The following is a 14,074-nucleotide window of genomic DNA, read 5'->3' on the forward strand; positions in this document are numbered from 1 at the left end:
AATCCCCTTCTTCCATTTTAGACCCGATCAGGGGATTGGTCAGCCCAGCCCTGGGGTAGGAAGAGGGGTTGGGGTCGGTTCGGCTTCGGGTGCCCCCGCTCGGCCAAAGGTTCCCCTCGCTTTGGAAGCACGCGAGGTCGCGGAGGGTGTCGGGGTTATTTTCGGCTCCCTGGCTTCGCGGGAGCGGCCTTCGGCTAGGGCCGACGCCGTCCGGCCCGCGCAGATTTGGACCGGGGTCCGGGGCGAGTACCTGCCTCTCTCACGAAGGGAGTGTCACCGGTAAGAAGCCTCTTCCCACGTCTGCTTGCCGACTTACGCTCGCCCCGACGAGAGGCCCAACCGAAAGAGTGGAAAGGGGCAGAGATTTCCAGGGTCGCCCCACCAGGGATGCAATACCCCAGTGCAGACTGTCGGCCCTGCCCCGAACCTACTCGGTGGTTTGAAGGTTAACCTCTTGGGGAAAAGCAGCGATTCGCCTCGCGGTGCGTGCCTCCGCGGATCTAAACCCCCCTCGATCGGTGTGGGGCCAGAGGACCCCTTTTCCCCGTACGAAACGGCCGGCTCACCATGGGCTCGACATCCGTGGGTCGGAGAGTTGAGCGCTTACGCGCGGCGGGACCTTATAACCTGCAGCGGCTGAGGAGCGAAGATTTCCAGGGTGGGCCCCCGGGGATGCCATACCCCGAGCAGCCAGTCGGCCCCGCTCCTAGCGCGCTGACGAGCAATGGAGTCTTCCCCGCGGCAGCCACCGCCCTCGCCTCGCCGTCGGTCGATGAAGAGCCGAGTTCGCCCTCCTCTGCTCGGGACTCGGAAACGGCCTGGCCTTCGCCTACTACGTCGGGCAACTGCCTTCCGCCAGCCCCTTCCCTCGAATCCCCTTCTTCCATTTTAGACCCGATCAGGGGATTGGTCAGCCCAGCCCTGGGGTAGGAAGAGGGGTTGGGGTCGGTTCGGCTTCCGGTGCCCCCGCTCGGCCAAAGGTCCCCTCGCTTTGGAAGCACGCGAGGGTGCCGGGGTTATTTTCGGCTTGACGCCTAAGTCCGGTCCCTGCCGGCTCCCGTCGAGGCCCGCGGTCAAAACCAGCTCCCCGGCTGTCGGAGCCGGAGCCCCGCAGCCCGAGCGGACGCACCGAGTCCCTCATGTAAGGGATAGCCGCCCCTACGGAACGGCCCGGACTGGGACCAGGCTCCCCCAGGCGCCGAAGGGGTGGGTCGGCCGTGTTGCCGAAGCTTAGCCGGCGCTGATGACCGCAGCCCCTAACGACGCCCACAGGCGGGGGAGCCAAGGAGAGCACTAGGAAGACGTGGCGGGGTCGGACGGCTCAATTTCCAGGGTGGGACCCCGGGGGTTCAGTACCCCGGGCATCCGGTCGGTTTCGCCGGCGAGACCCCAAGCCTTCCACGGCCCCCTTCGTGGGTGCAGGGATACCGAGCAGGGTGGCTTAGACGCCAATTCCCCAGAAGTATTAGGGATAGGGTTTGTCCGGGCGCCATCCGCAGCGACAACCTCGCAAAAGAAGCTCTCTTCCACAAAGCACGGGCAACGTTCGGGTGCGAGTGTTGGTCTCCCATGGTCTACCGACTCCCCCGGGCGGCCCAAGCGTTACGCCCACGGCCGGGCCCTCGAGCAGGCGCACCCCTGGTGCCTCTCGTAAGGGAAGGCTACGGTCCTCAACCCCTCGTATGGCGGGGAGGGCGCATTTGAAACGCTAAAGGACGAGCCCTGTTCGGGACCTGGCGGGGATCCGCGGATTGGCGAGAGGGATGGGTCTGCCGTTGGTCAGAGGGGACGCACCCCTGGGACGCAGTTTGGCATTAGCGACCGATGGCCCATCTACGACCATGTACTCCGGGAGCGCCAAGGAGGACGCGGGTGGGCTTTGGGGGCAGACTCAATTTCCAGGGTCTGGGCGCCGGGGGTGCAATACCCTTAAGCGCTCATGTCGGTTTCGTCTGCCGCCCGCCTCTGGCCCGGCTCCTAGTGACGGGTGCTGTGAACGTGCGATCGTGCTTGCGGTTGAAGAGTTCGAAGGCTACCGCTGGGGATAACACGCCCGGGGAATTTAGAAAACCCCCCCCCTCCGCTACAATCTCTGCTTCTGCCGGACTCGGAGGGGAGCCGCCCCGGGGGCGACCGCTCCCTCTCCTCTTCCGCGGCGTGCCGCGCGCTTCGCCGTCAGCAGCGGAGCGAACCTTTTTCTCGGTCCGCAGCTCTTCAGGCGTAGGCGGGCAGCGCTAACAGGGTACACTGGGGACCACTCGACCGCTACCGCTCCTACGGCAGACGACCCTACCTACCGCGGAAGCGCCACGGTGGGTCTAAGCCTCGTCCCCGCGAGGAGCAAGCGGGAGCCGTCCCTTTTCGTGCTGCGGAAATAAACCGTGGACACAGAAGTGTCTGCGCTCTCCGACCGGGCGGGGGGCGATTGGACTTGCCCGAGGGACACTAGGCGAGGCGCTACCGCGGGGAGCCGGAGCTCCTCGCTGGACGCTGCCGCCGCCAACGCCGCCGCCCCCCACCCACGGTACGGTGGAGTACGCCCGTTCCATACGCTTCGTAGCAAACCTCAGCCGAAGCAGAGAGTCCTACCGCTTGTGGCAGGAGCGGGGCCGTGCGAGGACCACACTGGCACCGCGCTACACAACCTTAGGCAGAGGACGACAGCCGCTCACGGGGAGCGGGGGATTGATGCGCGACCAAGACTGAGGCTAAGGAACGCTTTACCATAAACCGGCCGGGGCCAATACCCCTGACCGAGCAAAGTGCCTTGCCCCGCCGGATCGCGCTGTGTCAGATCGATCAAAAGAGCGGAGAGCCGAGACTCTACCGCTGGGAGTTTGTGGAGAACGGCCTGGCTTACGTCCCGTCCTCCCGCCCTCGACCTCACATGGCTAGCCTCACCCGCCGGGAGCCACCCCATTGGGGACCGTAGGGCGGAGAAGGGGTCTCCGCGTCCGGAATTTTACTTGTGGAGAACGGCCTGGCTTACGTCCCGTCCTCCCGCCCTCGACCTCACATGGCTAGCCTCACCCGCCGGGCGCCACCCCATTGGGGACCGTAGGGCGGAGAAGGGGTCTCCGCGTCCGGAATTTTACTTGTGGAGAACGGCCTGGCTTACGTCCCGTCCTCCCGCCCTCGACCTCACATGGCTAGCCTCACCCGCCGGGCGCCACCCCATTGGGGACCGTAGGGCGGAGAAGGGGTCTCCGCGTCCGGAATTTCTTGTGGAGAACGGCCTGGCTTGCGTCCCGTCCTCCCATGGCTAGCCTCACCCGCCGGGCGCCACCCCATTGGGGACCGTAGGGCGGAGAAGGGGTCTCCGCGTCCGGAATTTCTTGTGGAGAACGGCCTGGCTTACGTCCCGTTCTCCCGCCCTCGACCTCACATGGCTAGCCTACCCCGCCGGGCGCCGCTCCATTGGGGATACGGTACAGCAAAGCGCGACGCCGCACGATGCCAACACTTTGTGCAAAAACCTGGCAGAGTCGACCAAAACCTCGCTTCTTTGACCGGTATTTTTGATGCTTTTCTCTGCCGCCGAAGGTGCACTGAGGGTCGGATCGCCCAAAATTTTTATGTTTTTGTCTGCGGTTCTTCCGAGAGGTGCCCGCCTGGCAGTTCTTTTTCAGCAGCCTTCGAAGGACATCCGGCGGGCAAGCCAGGGGTCGGCAGCCGCCGGCGGTGAGCCTTCCCCGGCAGGAGCAGGGCAGCTCGGACCGCAAAATTTTTTCGACTTTCGCCGAGGCCAAAAGCCCATGCACTTCGAAATCCTGCCCGCAGCGCCGTCTCCTGTCAGACTTCCCATGCCGCCTGCGGTGGTCCTCGCCCGGCAGAGAGAATCCGGAGTCGCCCTCTCACCGGTTCTTTTTCACCATTCCGGAGCTCTGAAATCTGCCGGACACCGAGTGGCCGAGGACGCTTCCAGGAGGGCGGCAGCGAGAGGCAGAGTGCCACCGGTCGGGTCCCCGGTTCTCCCACACTTTGAAAATTTTTCCCCGTTTGTTCTGGTGGGATGGAGAGAGAGCGTGGCTTATGCGCCCTCTGCCCCGCGGTACGCCCTTGGCTAGCCTTACGCCGGTGGTTCGCCAGGCCACCGGCACCTTGTACAGCGGGGTCGGCGTGGCTTATGCGCCCTCTCCCCCGCGGTCCGCCCTGGCTAGCCTTACGCCGGTGGTTCGCCAGGCCACCGGCACCTTGTATGGCGGGGACGGCGTGGCTTATGCGCCCGTCAACCCACCTGCTCGCCCCGGCTAGCCTTTTACCCGGAGGGCGCCACGCTCCGGGTACCAGTGAGCGGCACGAACCCAGTCATACCATGCCGCTCACCTCGCGCCCTCTCCGGCCTCCGCCGCGGAGACCTCCCGCTCTGTTCTGCGGAGAGCGATTACGGGCACAATCTACAAAGTCCCCGATGGTTAAGGACGTAGACTGTTGAGCGGGACCTACACACTCTTGTAGCCGAAGGGGCTCGCCATTTCCCGCAGAAAATGGATCACCTCCCGCAGAGGAACATGAAATGCCCCTTCCCGCGGGACCCGAAGGACCGCCCTGTCCGAGCAGGCCTCCAGGACCACGGCACGCAAAAGCGACTCAGTCCCGCTGGCATTACAAATCTGACTTAGTGCAAAAACCTGGCAGAGTCGACCAAAACCTCGCTTCTTTGACCGGTATTTTTGATGCTTTTCTCTGCCGCCGAAGGTGCACTGAGGGTGGGATCGGTTCGTTTTGGTCTGCGGTTCTTCCGAGAGGTGCCCGTCTCGGGGTTCTTTTTCAGCAGCCTTCGAAGGCCATCCGGCGGGCAAGCCAGGGGTTGGCAGCCGCCGGCGGTGAGCCTTCCCCGGCAGGAGCAGGGCCGCTCGGACCGCAAAATTTTTTCGACTTTCGCCGAGGCCAAAAGCCCATGCACTTTTAAAGCCTGCCCGCCGCGCCGTCTCCTGTCAGACTTCCCATGCCGCCTGCGGTGGTCCTCGCCCGGCAGAGAGAAGCCGGATTCGCCCTCTCACCGGTTCTTTTTCACCATTCCGGAGCTCTGAAATCTGCCGGACACCGAGTGGCCGAGGACGCTTCCAGGAGGGCGGCAGCGAGAGGCAGAGTGCCACCGGTCGGGTCCCCGGTTCTCCCACACTTTGAAAATTTTTCCCCGTTTGTTCTGGTGGGATGGAGAGAGAGCGTGGCTTATGCGCCCTCTGCCCCGCGGTACGCCCTTGGCTAGCCTTACGCCGGTGGTTCGCCAGGCCACCGGCACCTTGTACAGCGGGGTCGGCGTGGCTTATGCGCCCTCTCCCCCGCGGTCCGCCCTGGCTAGCCTTACGCCGGTGGTTCGCCAGGCCACCGGCACCTTGTATGGCGGGGACGGCGTGGCTTATGCGCCCGTCAACCCACCTGCTCGCCCCGGCTAGCCTTTTACCCGGAGGGCGCCACGCTCCGGGTACCAGTGAGCGGCACGAACCCAGTCATACCATGCCGCTCACCTCGCGCCCTCTCCGGCCTCCGCCGCGGAGACCTCCCGCTCTGTTCTGCGGAGAGCGATTACGGGCACAATCTACAAAGTCCCCGATGGTTAAGGACGTAGACTGTTGAGCGGGACCTACACACTCTTGTAGCCGAAGGGGCTCGCCATTTCCCGCAGAAAATGGATCACCTCCCGCAGAGGAACATGAAATGCCCCTTCCCGCGGGACCCGAAGGACCGCCCTGTCCGAGCAGGCCTCCAGGACCACGGCACGCAAAAGCGACTCAGTCCCGCTGGCATTACGGATCTGACTTAGTGCAAAAGCCTGGCAGAGTCGACCAAAACTCCCCTTCTCTGACCGGTATTTTTGCTGCTTCTCTCTGCCGCCGAAGGTGCACTGAAAGTCGGACCGGTCGGTTTTGGTCTGCGGTTCTTCCGAGAGGTGCCCGTCTCGGGGTTCTTTTTCAGCAGCCTTCGAAGGCGATCCGGCGGGCAAGCCAGGGGTTGGCAGCCGCCGGCGGTAAGCCTTCCCCGGCAGGAGCAGGGCAGCTCGGACCGCAAAATTTTTTCGACTTTCGCCGAGGACAAAAAGCCCAGCCACTTAGAAAGCCTGCCGCGGCGCCGTCTCCTGTCAGACGTCCCCGCCGCCTGCGGTGGTCCTCGCCCGGCAGTGAGAAACCAGAGTCGCCCTCTCTCCGGTTCTTTTTCACCATTCCGGAGCTCTGGAATCTGCCGTACTCCGAGTGACCGAGGACGCTTCCAGGAGGGCGGCAGCGAGAGGCAGAGTGCCACCGGTCGGGTCCCCGGTTCTCCCACACTTTGAAAATTTTTTCCCCGTTTGTACTGGTGGGATGGAGAGAGAGCGTGGCTTAAGCGCCCTCTGCCCCGCGGTCCGCCCTGGCTAGCCTTACGCCGGTGGTTCGCCAGGCCACCGGCACCTTGTATGGCGGGGACGGCGTGGCTTATGCGCCCGTCAACCCACCTGCTCGCCCCGGCTAGCCTTTTACCCGGAGGGCGCCACGCTCCGGGTACCAGTGAGCGGCACGAACCCAGTCATACCATGCCGCTCACCTCGCGCCCTCTCCGGCCTCCGCCGCGGAGACCTCCCGCTCTGTTCTGCGGAGAGCGATTATGGGCAAAATCTACAAAGTCCCCGATGGTTAAGGACGTAGACTGTTGAGCGGGACCTACACACTCTTGTAGCCGAAGGGGCTCGCCATTTCCCGCAGAAAATGGATCACCTCCCGCAGAGGAACATGAAATGCCCCTTCCCGCGGGACCCGAAGGACCGCCCTGTCCGAGCAGGCCTCCAGGACCACGGCACGCAAAAGCGACTCAGTCCCGCTGGCATTACAAATCTGACTTAGTGCAAAAACCTGGCAGAGTCGACCAAAACCTCGCTTCTTTGACCGGTATTTTTGATGCTTTTCTCTGCCGCCGAAGGTGCACTGAGGGTGGGATCGGTTCGTTTTGGTCTGCGGTTCTTCCGAGAGGTGCCCGTCTCGGGGTTCTTTTTCAGCAGCCTTCGAAGGCCATCCGGCGGGCAAGCCAGGGGTTGGCAGCCGCCGGCGGTGAGCCTTCCCCGGCAGGAGCAGGGCCGCTCGGACCGCAAAATTTTTTCGACTTTCGCCGAGGCCAAAAGCCCATGCACTTTTAAAGCCTGCCCGCCGCGCCGTCTCCTGTCAGACTTCCCATGCCGCCTGCGGTGGTCCTCGCCCGGCAGAGAGAAGCCGGATTCGCCCTCTCACCGGTTCTTTTTCACCATTCCGGAGCTCTGAAATCTGCCGGACACCGAGTGGCCGAGGACGCTTCCAGGAGGGCGGCAGCGAGAGGCAGAGTGCCACCGGTCGGGTCCCCGGTTCTCCCACACTTTGAAAATTTTTCCCCGTTTGTTCTGGTGGGATGGAGAGAGAGCGTGGCTTATGCGCCCTCTGCCCCGCGGTACGCCCTTGGCTAGCCTTACGCCGGTGGTTCGCCAGGCCACCGGCACCTTGTACAGCGGGGTCGGCGTGGCTTATGCGCCCTCTCCCCCGCGGTCCGCCCTGGCTAGCCTTACGCCGGTGGTTCGCCAGGCCACCGGCACCTTGTATGGCGGGGACGGCGTGGCTTATGCGCCCGTCAACCCACCTGCTCGCCCCGGCTAGCCTTTTACCCGGAGGGCGCCACGCTCCGGGTACCAGTGAGCGGCACGAACCCAGTCATACCATGCCGCTCACCTCGCGCCCTCTCCGGCCTCCGCCGCGGAGACCTCCCGCTCTGTTCTGCGGAGAGCGATTACGGGCACAATCTACAAAGTCCCCGATGGTTAAGGACGTAGACTGTTGAGCGGGACCTACACACTCTTGTAGCCGAAGGGGCTCGCCATTTCCCGCAGAAAATGGATCACCTCCCGCAGAGGAACATGAAATGCCCCTTCCCGCGGGACCCGAAGGACCGCCCTGTCCGAGCAGGCCTCCAGGACCACGGCACGCAAAAGCGACTCAGTCCCGCTGGCATTACGGATCTGACTTAGTGCAAAAGCCTGGCAGAGTCGACCAAAACTCCCCTTCTCTGACCGGTATTTTTGCTGCTTCTCTCTGCCGCCGAAGGTGCACTGAAAGTCGGACCGGTCGGTTTTGGTCTGCGGTTCTTCCGAGAGGTGCCCGTCTCGGGGTTCTTTTTCAGCAGCCTTCGAAGGCGATCCGGCGGGCAAGCCAGGGGTTGGCAGCCGCCGGCGGTAAGCCTTCCCCGGCAGGAGCAGGGCAGCTCGGACCGCAAAATTTTTTCGACTTTCGCCGAGGACAAAAAGCCCAGCCACTTAGAAAGCCTGCCGCGGCGCCGTCTCCTGTCAGACGTCCCCGCCGCCTGCGGTGGTCCTCGCCCGGCAGTGAGAAACCAGAGTCGCCCTCTCTCCGGTTCTTTTTCACCATTCCGGAGCTCTGGAATCTGCCGTACTCCGAGTGACCGAGGACGCTTCCAGGAGGGCGGCAGCGAGAGGCAGAGTGCCACCGGTCGGGTCCCCGGTTCTCCCACACTTTGAAATTTTTTCCCCGTTTGTACTGGTGGGATGGAGAGAGAGCGTGGCTTAAGCGCCCTCTGCCCCGCGGTCCGCCCTGGCTAGCCTTACGCCGGTGGTTCGCCAGGCCACCGGCACCTTGTATGGCGGGGACGGCGTGGCTTATGCGCCCGTCAACCCACCTGCTCGCCCCGGCTAGCCTTTTACCCGGAGGGCGCCACGCTCCGGGTACCAGTGAGCGGCACGAACCCAGTCATACCATGCCGCTCACCTCGCGCCCTCTCCGGCCTCCGCCGCGGAGACCTCCCGCTCTGTTCTGCGGAGAGCGATGACGGGCACAATCTACAGAGTCCCCGATGGTTAAGGACGTAGACTGTTGAGCGGGACCTACACACTCTTGTAGCCGAAGGGGCTCGCCATTTCCCGCAGAAAATGGATCACCTCCCGCAGAGGAACATGAAATGCCCCTTCCCGCGGGACCCGAAGGACCGCCCTGTCCGAGCAGGCCTCCAGGACCACGGCACGCAAAAGCGACTCAGTCCCGCTGGCATTACGGATCTGACTTAGTGCAAAAGCCTGGCAGAGTCGACCAAAACTCCCCTTCTCTGACCGGTATTTTTGCTGCTTCTCTCTGCCGCCGAAGGTGCACTGAAAGTCGGACCGGTCGGTTTTGGTCTGCGGTTCTTCCGAGAGGTGCCCGTCTCGGGGTTCTTTTTCAGCAGCCTTCGAAGGCGATCCGGCGGGCAAGCCAGGGGTTGGCAGCCGCCGGCGGTAAGCCTTCCCCGGCAGGAGCAGGGCAGCTCGGACCGCAAAATTTTTTCGACTTTCGCCGAGGACAAAAAGCCCAGCCACTTAGAAAGCCTGCCGCGGCGCCGTCTCCTGTCAGACGTCCCCGCCGCCTGCGGTGGTCCTCGCCCGGCAGTGAGAAACCAGAGTCGCCCTCTCTCCGGTTCTTTTTCACCATTCCGGAGCTCTGGAATCTGCCGTACTCCGAGTGACCGAGGACGCTTCCAGGAGGGCGGCAGCGAGAGGCAGAGTGCCACCGGTCGGGTCCCCGGTTCTCCCACACTTAGAGAATTTTTCGCTTGGTGCTGCTGCGAGGACGTAGGTCTTTCGACCGGGGCAAGCCTGGAGGGCGGTAGCCGGGTTTGGCGCCCTATTCCCGGCTAGCTCTCGGCGGCTTCACCCGGTTGGAGCTCCGACTTCCATGGGCATGTTCCTCACCGGGACCTACGGCAAAGTGTGGCCGAGGGACAGTGACACATTCCCGGGTAGCCTGAGTGGCTGCTCCCGCTGAGCCACTTCCATGGGCACTATTCCTCCCCGGGACTTGCCGCCAAGTCTTGGCCGGGGGACAGTGACACATTGCCGGGTAGCCTGAGTGGCTGCTCCCGCTGAGCTCCGACTTCCATGGCCATGTTCCTCACCGGGACCTCCGACCAAGCCTGGCCGGGTTTCGAGCTCCAAACTCGGCTTGCACTTGGTGGCCAAGGGGGTCCCCTCCGCTCCGGGAAGGGCGCCCTCCAGCGGGCAGACGAGGGTACTTCTAGTCTGCCCGAGCTCCATGGGGCCCCTCTCGCCCCTAGGCTCCCCGCCCAGGGTTCCAGGGTCCCGGCTACAGCCACCCAGCCGAGTCCCATATAGGGTACCGGGCCTGGCAGGAATCATGCCGGAATTAGTGAGACCTCCTCGGCCGCGGCTCAGCCGCAAAACTCCCTTTCGCGGTTCTCTTCCCACCAACTTCCATGGGCATGTTCCTCACCGGGACCTCCGACCAAGTGTGGCCGGGGAACAGTCACCCATGCCCGGGCAGCCTCAGCGAGTGCTCCCGCTGAGGTCAACTTGGAGGTTGGAGCTCCGACTTCCATGGGCACTATTCCTCCCCGGGACCTGCCGCCAAGTCTGGCCGGGGGACAGTGACACATTCCCGGGTAGCCTGAGCGGATGCTCCCGCTGAACTCTTTAGTTCCATGGGCATGTTCCTCATCAGGAACCCAACGACCAAGGGTGGCCGAGGGACAGTGACACATTCTCGGGTAGCCTGAGTGGCTGCTCCCGCTGAGCTACTTCCATGAGCACTATTCCTCCCCGGGACCTGCCGCCAAGTCTGGCCGGGGGACAGTGACACATTCCCGGGTAGCCTGAGTGGCTGCTCCCGCTGAGCTACTTCCATGGGCACTATTCCTCCCCGGGACTTGCCGCCAAGTCTTGGCCGGGGGACAGTGACACATTCCCGGGTAGCCTGAGTGGCTGCTCCCGCTGAGCTCTTACTTCCATGGGCATGTTCCTCACCGGGTACCAACTACCAAGTGTGGCCGGGTTTCGAGCTCCAAACTCGGCTTGCACTTGGTGGCCAAGGGGGTCCCCTCCGCTCCGGGAAGGGCGCCCTCCAGCGGGCAGACGAGGGTACTTCTAGTCTGCCCGAGCTCCATGGGGCCCCTCTCGCCCCTAGGCTCCCCGCCCAGGGTTCCAGGGTCCCGGCTACAGCCACCCAGCCGAGTCCCATATAGGGTACCGGGCCTGGCAGGAATCATGCCGGAATTAGTGAGACCTCCTCGGCCGCGGCTCAGCCGCAAAACTCCCTTTCGCGGTTCTCTTCCCACCAACTTCCATGGGCATGTTCCTCACCGGGACCTCCGACCAAGTGTGGCCGGGGAACAGTCACCCATGCCCGGGCAGCCTCAGCGAGTGCTCCCGCTGAGGTCAACTTGGAGGTTGGAGCTCCGACTTCCATGGGCACTATTCCTCCCCGGGACCTGCCGCCAAGTCTGGCCGGGGGACAGTGACACATTCCCGGGTAGCCTGAGCGGATGCTCCCGCTGAACTCTTTAGTTCCATGGGCATGTTCCTCATCAGGAACCCAACGACCAAGGGTGGCCGAGGGACAGTGACACATTCTCGGGTAGCCTGAGTGGCTGCTCCCGCTGAGCTACTTCCATGAGCACTATTCCTCCCCGGGACCTGCCGCCAAGTCTGGCCGGGGGACAGTGACACATTCCCGGGTAGCCTGAGTGGCTGCTCCCGCTGAGCTACTTCCATGGGCACTATTCCTCCCCGGGACTTGCCGCCAAGTCTTGGCCGGGGGACAGTGACACATTCCCGGGTAGCCTGAGTGGCTGCTCCCGCTGAGCCACTTCCATGGGCACTATTCCTCCCCGGGACTTGCCGCCAAGTCTTGGCCGGGGGACAGTGACACACACCCGGGTAGCCTGAGTGGCTGCTCCCGCTGAGCTCTTACTTCCATGGGCATGTTCCTGACCGGGACCAACTACCAAGTGTGGCCGGGTTTCGAGCTCCAAACTCGGCTTGCACTTGGTGGCCAAGGGGGTCCCCTCCGCTCCAGGAAGGGCGCCCTCCAGCGGGCAGACGAGGGTACTTCTAGTCTGCCCGAGCTCCATGGGGCCCCTCTCGCCCCTAGGCTCCCCGCCCAGGGTTCCAGGGTCCCGGCTACAGCCACCCAGCCGAGTCCCATATAGGGTACCGGGCCTGGCAGGAATCATGCCGGAATTAGTGAGACCTCCTCGGCCGCGGCTCAGCCGCAAAACTCCCTTTCGCGGTTCTCTTCCCACCAACTTCCATGGGCATGTTCCTCACCGGGACCTCCGACCAAGTGTGGCCGGGGAACAGTCACCCATGCCCGGGCAGCCTCAGCGAGTGCTCCCGCTGAGGTCAACTTGGAGGTTGGAGCTCCGACTTCCATGGGCACTATTCCTCCCCGGGACCTGCCGCCAAGTCTGGCCGGGGGACAGTGACACATTCCCGGGTAGCCTGAGCGGATGCTCCCGCTGAACTCTTTAGTTCCATGGGCATGTTCCTCATCAGGAACCCAACGACCAAGGGTGGCCGAGGGACAGTGACACATTCTCGGGTAGCCTGAGTGGCTGCTCCCGCTGAGCTACTTCCATGAGCACTATTCCTCCCCGGGACCTGCCGCCAAGTCTGGCCGGGGGACAGTGACACATTCCCGGGTAGCCTGAGTGGCTGCTCCCGCTGAGCTACTTCCATGGGCACTATTCCTCCCCGGGACTTGCCGCCAAGTCTTGGCCGGGGGACAGTGACACATTCCCGGGTAGCCTGAGTGGCTGCTCCCGCTGAGCTCTTACTTCCATGGGCATGTTCCTCACCGGGACCAACTACCAAGTGTGGCCGGGTTTCGAGCTCCAAACTCGGCTTGCACTTGGTGGCCAAGGGGGTCCCCTCCGCTCCGGGAAGGGCGCCCTCCAGCGGGCAGACGAGGGTACTTCTAGTCTGCCCGAGCTCCATGGGGCCCCTCTCGCCCCTAGGCTCCCCGCCCAGGGTTCCAGGGTCCCGGCTACAGCCACCCAGCCGAGTCCCATATAGGGTACCGGGCCTGGCAGGAATCATGCCGGAATTAGTGAGACCTCCTCGGCCGCGGCTCAGCCGCAAAACTCCCTTTCGCGGTTCTCTTCCCACCAACTTCCATGGGCATGTTCCTCACCGGGACCTCCGACCAAGTGTGGCCGGGGAACAGTCACCCATGCCCGGGCAGCCTCAGCGAGTGCTCCCGCTGAGGTCAACTTGGAGGTTGGAGCTCCGACTTCCATGGGCACTATTCCTCCCCGGGACCTGCCGCCAAGTCTGGCCGGGGGACAGTGACACATTCCCGGGTAGCCTGAGCGGATGCTCCCGCTGAACTCTTTAGTTCCATGGGCATGTTCCTCATCAGGAACCCAACGACCAAGGGTGGCCGAGGGACAGTGACACATTCTCGGGTAGCCTGAGTGGCTGCTCCCGCTGAGCTACTTCCATGAGCACTATTCCTCCCCGGGACCTGCCGCCAAGTCTGGCCGGGGGACAGTGACACATTCCCGGGTAGCCTGAGTGGCTGCTCCCGCTGAGCTACTTCCATGGGCACTATTCCTCCCCGGGACTTGCCGCCAAGTCTTGGCCGGGGGACAGTGACACATTCCCGGGTAGCCTGAGTGGCTGCTCCCGCTGAGCCACTTCCATGGGCACTATTCCTCCCCGGGACTTGCCGCCAAGTCTTGGCCGGGGGACAGTGACACATTGCCGGGTAGCCTGAGTGGCTGCTCCCGCTGAGCTCTTACTTCCATGGGCATGTTCCTGACCGGGACCAACTACCAAGTGTGGCCGGGTTTCGAGCTCCAAACTCGGCTTGCACTTGGTGGCCAAGGGGGTCCCCTCCGCTCCGGGAAGGGCGCCCTCCAGCGGGCAGACGAGGGTACTTCTAGTCTGCCCGAGCTCCATGGGGCCCCTCTCGCCCCTAGGCTCCCCGCCCAGGGTTCCAGGGTCCCGGCTACAGCCACCCAGCCGAGTCCCATATAGGGTACCGGGCCTGGCAGGAATCATGCCGGAATTAGTGAGACCTCCTCGGCCGCGGCTCAGCCGCAAAACTCCCTTTCGCGGTTCTCTTCCCACCAACTTCCATGAGCATGTTCCTCACCGGGACCTCCGACCAAGTGTGGCCGGGGAACAGTCACCCATGCCCGGGCAGCCTCAGCGAGTGCTCCCGCTGAGGTCAACTTGGAGGTTGGAGCTCCGACTTCCATGGGCACTATTCCTCCCCGGGACCTGCCGCCAAGTCTGGCCGGGGGACAGTGACACATTCCCGGGTAGCCTGAGCGGATGCTCCCGCTGAACTCTTTA

This window comes from Engystomops pustulosus, unplaced genomic scaffold, assembly GCF_040894005.1.
Source record: "Engystomops pustulosus unplaced genomic scaffold, aEngPut4.maternal MAT_SCAFFOLD_155, whole genome shotgun sequence".
Lineage (NCBI taxonomy): Eukaryota > Metazoa > Chordata > Amphibia > Anura > Leptodactylidae > Engystomops > Engystomops pustulosus.